The following is an 8,898-nucleotide window of genomic DNA, read 5'->3' as shown; positions in this document are numbered from 1 at the left end:
CTCGACCAGGCGCGTGACACCCCTCCTCACCCCCGCCCAATACTTCTAGAATGTTCTCCAAGATTCTAAAGCAGGGGGAAGTATGAAGGAACTGATCTGCAGAGACTCTCAGCCCTGACCCAAATTTGACCCAGATGACTATTGCCCAGGCTGCTACCCAGCCCTTCTGATCAAAAAATAATCAGCTAGCTCCCCCTAGTGAACTAGGAAGGTGCTACATATGTCTGTACAGCACGTATTACAAAGTGCTGCAATTAGCAGTATATCTGGGGTATGCCCTGGTTTGAAAGACTTACAGTATTGGTGGTTCAGTGTTTTGAGCACCTGAGAGAACCCTGCCTGTCCCACATTGACAAGGCCATTGTTATCTGACCATCACATAAGTCCTTGCCTCAACTATACCAGAGCTCTTAAACAGAGTGGTGCTTGCTGAGGATTCCTTATGATCCCCTCCTGAACTTTGTATTATGCGATAGGTCAATGCCAGCAAGGTGCGTGGGAGAATTTATTTAATTGCATACTGCATAATACCCTGCACACATCGCAAATTCTTCTTCAGCCTACTTAGATTTGAACTGCCTAGAGTCAAGAAATATTTATGCTGAGATGTTGCCAGACAGCTTGTGCGTAAACTAGCAACATAGGTGCCAAAATGATTAGTCTTAGTCTTACGGTATATAAAGTCTTCTTCTATTGTACTTTCACCTACCTGATTATACTTGTGGCTTATGTTCTATTACAACACAGAAATACGATAAACTGAAATTTTCTGTGTTTAAAATGGTTTCCAAGGCACCACATATTTACTCTTCATATTATTTTAGGACTGTTTTAGATAATATCAACAAGAAAATTGTTTTTTTTTTGGAATACGCCTTTAAGTCTCTATAGCAATCCAATTATTAGAAAAACCCTCTCTATAATTGACAAGTTATATTTGACCAGTTTACCAAGGAAACCATTTTGGTTTTCTCAGAAATTTGGATTTAATATGTTAACATGATTAGATTATATACATAAGCTTCTAATACTTTCCTAAAATTAAATAACTATTGCAATCAAAAAACTTAGAAAGAAATGCATTCCATGAAACATCCACATTGCAACATTCTAGTGCATGAACATGAATGAATGATCACTAGTTATTCAACCTAAATTATATATTTTACCGATTCAAAATCTCAAGCTGCTTTCCTATAAGGTATAGAGCGCAAAAACATCAGTTTATTCTTTTCATGTGTATTAAAATGTAGACCTGTACCCACTAGAGGGCAGCATGGTGCATTCAAATTCTTATTTGATTCTAGACCTGTAACTCTTCTTCATTTTAAATTTACTTTCATGCTTCTATAGTTATATAAATTTAACTTCAAAAAGAAAGCTTCAAAGATAAAAATAACTTTTTTTAGTTTTACCTTTAGAGTGGTGAAGGGTTTGTCAAATATTTGTTCTCTGTGTCCTGCTGGGCAGATTCACCCTTCTATTTTTGCTGAAGACCATTGTTACTGAGATTGAAAGTGATGGAAAAGACTAAATTTTAGTGTTATAATGAGAGCAAGAGGGGAATATATATTCCAGTGACAATAGACTACGAGCCATGGGTGCAAAAAATGCATTATTCAGATGTAACAATCTTTACATGGGTGCAAAAAATGCATATTTCAGATCTGATCTTTTTTTTTTTTTTAACTAATCCGAATTCAGCTCTGTTATAGCCAAGATGTCTATACACATGTGATGGTTGGTTCCATAATTTAGAGAAGCTTACAGAGGCTTAAAAAAGTGCCTAAATCCTGTGTTAGTGATGAGTATTGTGGCATATGGCTATACAGTACGCTTGTAAATGCACATAAACATGTGTACATGTGTAGACACATAAATGTGCTCTAGTACATGAAACTACAGGGGTTGAACAAAATTATGGAAACACCAAGTAAAAGAACGAAACTGTTACCTAATATTGTGTTAGACTTCCTTTGGCATTCAAGACGATATGAATTCTCCTGAGAATTGAGAATTATAAGTCTTGACTGGTGGCTAATGGATTCTGATACCACTCTTCATGCAAAAATCGTTCCACTTCTTGTAGAGATGCCAGATGTGGAAAACGAGCCCAAACCTTGTTTTCCAAAGTTGACCGTAGTCGCTCTTTGATACTGAGGCCCCCAGGGAAGGTACAAGACGTTGTCTGCTTGCTCATCAAAGATTTGACAACACCAGCTGTGTGAATCAGAGTATTATCATCTTGGTAAATGTTGCTGTCTTCAGAAAACAGTATCTGTGCCATGAGGTGCACATGGTTAATCAAAATTTGGACATAGTTGCTGGCAGTGACTCTACCTTTCAAGGTAATGATGGCAACTGCAGAATACTTAGATATGGCTGCCCAAACCATGATTGTGCCACCACCAAACCACATCCTGTGGTTTAGAACAGTGTAATGCTTAATTCACTGGACCATATTACAGTCTGCCATTATAGTCCTCATTTTATGGTTGTTGCACCATTCTCTCCTCTACTGAGCATTATTGTTGGTCACTAGTGGTTTGGCATATGCAGCTCGACCATGAATGTTTTACTAATAGAGTTCCCTCCACACAGTTTTTGTGGACATGGCCTTTGAAGATTGAGCTCTGCAGTCACTTTTGCAGCAGTTGTTTTCTTATCCTGGGTCACAATCCTGTGCAATGTCCTTTTGTCTCTTTCAGTCAACTGAACATGTCGACTGCACTTATGCTTATCAGATGGCGTTTTCCCGTAAACTGTATATGCCGTCATAACCTTTGATACTGTACCTCGCAACATGGCAAACAAATTGGCAACAGCAGTCATAGCGGCACCAGCTAAGCAGGAACCAAACAATTTGCCCACTTTGAAGCTCAATAAGCTTTGACATGACTCCGTAATACTAGCAGCACACGCAATGAATGACGAAAGCAAGGCTTCCCATCTGTTAGCTAGCATAAGCAAAAGAATGTTACATCACCTCATTTTCAACGCAAAACATGTCATCACTTTAATGCCTACAAATTATGTAGTGTTTCTATATCTTTGTCCAACCTTTGATGGATAAGTGGATACAGAATTATATTCTTCTAGGTGCTGTGTATGCATCTAAATTAGTATAAGAGCAAATAGTGTACACAACAGTAGATTTTTTTTTTATGCTGGATGGTTCCGCCATCTTCTGACAACATGATCCAGTGTAAATATGCGTATTTTAAATACATCCATGTGCATGATAGGATTTCTCCTTGCTTTGATATTTGCTCTTATATTCTGCTATGTCTCTAGGATGGGAAGTGAAGATAATTCTCTGCAGCGGGAAACAAGCATTGAAAAATAACCTGACAGGGGTTTAATGCCTTCCCTACTTTACCATACATATAGTTAAAATGATTTATCACATGTCTATTTATAATGCAAAGCCTGGAAAATGTTTATTTGTCTTACATACACTTTAAGCAGTGGGTTGATGGAGTCACAAGCTCAACTCCAGGATTTACAGTAAAAAAAATCTAACCTTTCAGTGGGCACCCTCCTACACTGCAAGAGTTAAATGCTTGTTTTGTATAGGGGGTACAGGGACAAGCATTGGTCTGTGGGGGGGGGTCCTTCAGCGTCATCATGTATAATGCAGGGCTATTAATCCTGCGTTGTACACGGTAGAGGCAAGCATCCGACCATGGTCATGAGCAGCTTACAGAGGAGGCTGCAAGGGACCAGTCACACCTATAGAGGAACCCTGCTAGAGCATGAAATAAAATATTTGACCTTATTCTGGTACCCCCAAGACATAACAGACATTTAACCCTTGCAGTGTGCTGGTCCCCTCTGCAGAAGCAGATTTGTTTCTAATCCCCAGAATTGGGCTTTAAAGGAAAACATCTATAATGACCTTTTATTCGTATTAAACAGAATCCCCACCCAATCTGGAAGTAGCTGAGAGAGCCTGGGGAACCTACATTCAGGCTGAACCAGAGAGTCACAACTCAGTGATCCTCCCCTTCAGCAAGAACCTTGTGAACAGTGCCTGTAATTCACTAATGCACAATCAAGTAAGGTAACAATTTAATAACATTAAACTATGCATACTAAATTCTGAAATGAAAGCTGCATAGAATATTTAGTAAAAGATTTTCTTCAAATAAGTATATATGTGTTCTTCTACCAACAATCTCTAAATGATCAAAATGATGGAAGAAAGGATAAGATCTTTACCCAGGCAGTAACCTATTATAACTGAAATGGAATCCTACACACTGAATTTCTACGGCTGAGTTTATTTCTTTGCATTCTCTGCTTTTCACACCCTGAACACTTATTAGCTGAGGTCATAAATCAAGTAGCTTAAAAATGAGGCAGAGAGGTGATATGGAGGCCCACCCGGATAAATGAAATGAAAACATTCAACGTCTTCTGAGTCTACTTTACATAATACAGTCCCAGGGCACTAGATTACCTATCTGTAGCTGTAGAAAAAATTTACTGTGCCTATTGCTGCAGCCAGTGTTCAGATATTTTATTTTTCGGAGGGAGAAAAGTTTGATTTGACGGTGTGGAGACTTGACTAGCCTATAAGTCCCTCTGAATAAATAGTTGAAACAAATATTAGTATATTAATAAGAGGACCTGACATGCCAAAAAAAGGCAAACAGAGATCAAATAATTATTGCATGTGGGCTCACTGAAGCCAACCTGTTCCCTATTACTGAAATATAATGTTTTGTTCTACATTGTCTTTTTGTGTGGAGGTAGCCATTTTGGTAGAGACAGAGCTTTGTATAGTCAATTCAGAGCTGCCCCTGATGACTGGTGATCCAATATCCGAGGGGGGGGGATATTCAATCAATATTCAGATTCACACAATGAATAAAGCAGAAGCAAAGTTTCTTTTTGATGTCTCCATCCTGCTGGACATTGCACCATCAACACATTGCCATCTACCCAACCCTCAGAATTCTAAACCTGTCCTTTTTTCAACCCTCCTCCATTCTCTACACCTACTTCCTTTATCTCTCTCTTTTTAGTTCCCCTTAGTTCTCTCCCTGCTTGCCAGTATTTAGGCATCCGGGGTCCCCCAGTTAATCACACGTTATCACCATTGGTACCTACCAGTGTTCTGCCTTCTTTTTCTGCCGAGTACTTAATCTCCTATGATTATATTTGTTATCGACATTTGAGCAATTGATCAATATGCATCTTAATATGTTCTTGGTTACTTTTTCAGGCTCAAATGTAACCTGTGTACCATGGCATGTTACTTGGACCCTTGATTTTTATGTTTGACAACCATGTATTGTAATAAATATATTGAACAAGAAAGCAGAAGCAAAGTCCACAGGTACAACTTTTTCTCCAGCAAGGGGTACAGTAATAACATCACCAAAACCTAAGCCCGGTACACACATATCAAAAGTCGTCAGGTTCAGCTGACTTTCGGTACATGTGCACTGCTGTCTGTTTAACAGAAGCCAGTCTAACGACCCTCTTCTGTTGAACGGTCCTGCTGGACAACCAGCATTCAATCAGTACTTGCAAAGAATGGCAAGCTCTGATCTTTGTATTCTGGCAGGTGGGGAGGGGTCCCCCTGTCAGCATACAATAGCACAGCAGGAGAGATCCTTGCATCACACATCATTGTGTTGATGTGGGAGATCTGTCAGGTTTTCTTTTTTTTTCGTTCAACCTGCTAGTTGAAGAACAAAACGTAGTCTAAACCTCATGAGACTGACAGTTAGGGTCACAGTGCATCATATGATTTCATATGGGTTTGCAGACCACACCCCCTCCCCAACCACAACATTCCCCAAATATGACCAATTAAAGAAAAACAATTAAATGGATCCTGGCGAGAAATGGACGCAGCACTTTATTGGTGTTAAACAATAAAACCATATCCATACATCAATAACTGTTAATGTGGTTCAACATGCAAAAATATAACAGATCACCCTATTTTAGGCTCAGTTACTAGAGCTCAAGCCATCTTATACACCATATAGCACTGAACGTCCCCACCAGCCAGCCTTGTGAACAACAGGGGCAGCCTACCCTAAAGCAGAGACCATTTCAATGCCGGATTGTAGCCCCAAATTAAAGATGTCTAGGTCAACGTCTGAAAAATGAACTCCATCCTGTCTATACAGACCCTGAATTCCACCCTCCAGATCAACATGCCTGTAAGACAAGCCACCCAACGATGGCATGACTTTTTCCAAGGCCCTGTTAATCCTCTTCCTCATTTTCTCAAAAGCCCTCATCTGAGGAGAGGACTACCAAGAAAACCTGGGAACAATCTCTGAAAATACAACAGTTGTATATGGGGAAGACAAGCAAAACCTATGTAAATCCCTCTTAATCATAAATAACAAATCAAGTGTTCTCACCATACCCAAGTCATTACCTCCCAGATGGACCACTAAAATAGAAGGCAGGAACCACACCTGAAATAACTGGGACAAATGCCAGTAGAGCTGATACCAGCGGAGGCCTCTCACTCCCTTCCGGCAACAATGACCATGTTCCACAAGGATGACGCTGAACAGCTCTCTTACGAGCCCAATAAACATATGAGTGTCCTACAATCCAGTCAAAATGCTGAGCACCTGCAATGAGTCAAAGAAAAAGGTTAGGTCTTATGTATAACTGAAAACACTTAGACTTCCATCTACCCAAGTCCTTAATACCTGAGGGGTAAAAACCCAACGTGGAGACCTCTGACGCTGCACCAATCCTAAATGAATGGGAAGAGAACTTGAAATGCGAAAGGCCCAAATGGTTCAGGCATCTCCACAAAATGGCATCAAACTGATACTTAGTAATAGGAAACAAATCCGAATGAATCAGAAACAGCCCCGTGCCTCGAGGATGCACAGCAAGGAATTGCTTAACCAGACTCACTGGACAAACAGAAAAATCCCCAACAGCTGTCAACGTTATCCATGCACCCTTCCCCAACTGATCAGTCTTAGAGTGATGGAAAAACATCCGTACTAACAAATCATTCACCACAACATGCTCAGATAACAGTCCCGAAAAGGCACGATTGGACAATGGAACCAGCTCGGATATTCTAAAGGCCCCAAAAAACATAATTGAAAATGCAGTACGAAACAGCAAGGCCTCGTGACTGAAAAAACAGACCACGGAAGCAGCCATACATAAGACGGCCAAGAGCGCCATAGAAATAGGTCTACGCTCATCAGGCAAAACTTGGATTTCTGATACCCTTTCAATGCCTGTTTCACCAAGAAAAACTGGGTAAAAGAAGAGAGGCCCAATAATTTAAGGAAAAAGGAAACTCCAGCCATTATCTTGGACACGTGGCCATAGGAGTATCCACATCGCATCAAAGACGTCAAGAAGAACACAACAGCCATTTCAGTGGGAGAACTGGGCAGAAATCCCCAGCTATGCTCAAAGGAGACCCACCTCCTCCACGCTGCCAAATAATAAACCCAAGTGTGAGGAAAGACTGAATTCCTTATAGCCTCCACAAAAGGTTCATATCAAGTCCCACAGGTGCGACAGACAACTGCAGCCAACCTCGTCCACTGCCGGCAGCAATTGTCAAAACCTGGATATCTGAAAACGAGACAACGAATCCGCCAGAGCATTAGCAAAACCAGGGACATACCGTGCCTTAAGCCAGATGTTACATTTTAAACAAAGAAAAACTAAGTGTCGCAAAATCTGTACAACAAACACCGATTCAGAGGACAAGCAATTCGGCGCAAACACCACACCCTTATTATCGGTACTTACCAAAATCCGTTTGTCAGCAAATTGCACACCCTAAAGCTCTAGAGCCACCACCACCATAAACAGTTCCAGCAACACGATATTCCTAGTGGCTTTCTTCTGCACCCAAGACTCAGGCCAAGCCCCGCAGCACCAATGCAACCGATATACCGCAGCAAAGCCCCCGGAACCAGCCACATCCGTTGCCAACAGAAAGTCTTGCAATGACACAAAGCCAGCCTGAAAAAAAGGACCTACCATTATGCGCGTACAGGAAATTCACCCAAACCAACAGGTCGTCCTTCCAGTCCTGGGTAAGGTGTAAATGAGCAAAGGGGGAAGTCGCAAGATACAACCGCATGGAAAAAATCCATCCCACTGGCATAACTCTACAAGCAAAGGCCAGAAGCTCCAACAGAGACTGCATCTCTTTCAACAAAACCTTTTTTCAGTTAAGAAAAGCTAGAATCTGCAGCTGGAGCCTCTCCAACTTCACCTGGGGCAGCAGGAACTCCATTGCAGCTGTATCGAGAAGAATCCCGAGGAACCCGAAAGAAGTGGACGGCAAACAAGTCTTCTCTGCTAAAGGGACACCAAAATGATCCATGAGCACACAAAATAACTGAAGCAAAAAAGATCACAGTGCCAAATCCAGAGGGACCAATGAACAAACAAATCATCCAAATAGTGCACAAAGCCATCCCAACCAGCCTCAGAAGCAAGCAACCAATAGAGAGAAGTGGAAAACATTTAAAAATAAGCACATGACAAAAAACAGCCTATGGGAAGGCTCTTATCAAAATAAAAATCACCGTCAAAATGAAACCCCAGGGAATTAAAGGCCGACGGGGAGATGGGCAACAGCCGGAACATAGATTTAATATCCATTTTGGCTAGCAAAGCACCCGGGTCGAAGGCACGAATCCTCACTACAGCATACTCACATGTTATATAGGACACTGAACACAAAGAACCATCAATCTCATCATTCAACGAAGAGTCCTTAGGAAAAGAAAGGTGGTGTATCATACGGAAAGCATTAGGCTCCCTCTTAGGAACCACTCCCAAAGGGGAAATCCGAAAGTTCCGAAATGGCGGACTAGGGAAGGGGCCCGCCATGCAGCCATCAGCAATCTCCTTGTCAATCTTTTCACA

At 41.2% G+C, this 8,898-nt stretch overlaps 1 pseudogene; it reads right to left on the bottom strand.

Moving 5' to 3' along the window:
- Positions 1-6,618: 6,618 nt before the first annotated feature.
- LOC149471060 (uncharacterized) lies at positions 6,619-8,004 on the bottom strand (annotated as a pseudogene).
- Between the last annotated feature and the right edge of the window lie 894 nt (positions 8,005-8,898).

The sequence above is a fragment of the Staurois parvus genome, unplaced genomic scaffold (genome assembly GCF_062004578.1).
Source record: "Staurois parvus isolate SC_StPar_1 unplaced genomic scaffold, SC_StPar_1.0 ptg000029l, whole genome shotgun sequence".
NCBI classification, from domain to species: domain Eukaryota; kingdom Metazoa; phylum Chordata; class Amphibia; order Anura; family Ranidae; genus Staurois; species Staurois parvus.
This window is presented reverse-complemented; position numbering and strand designations above follow the sequence as displayed.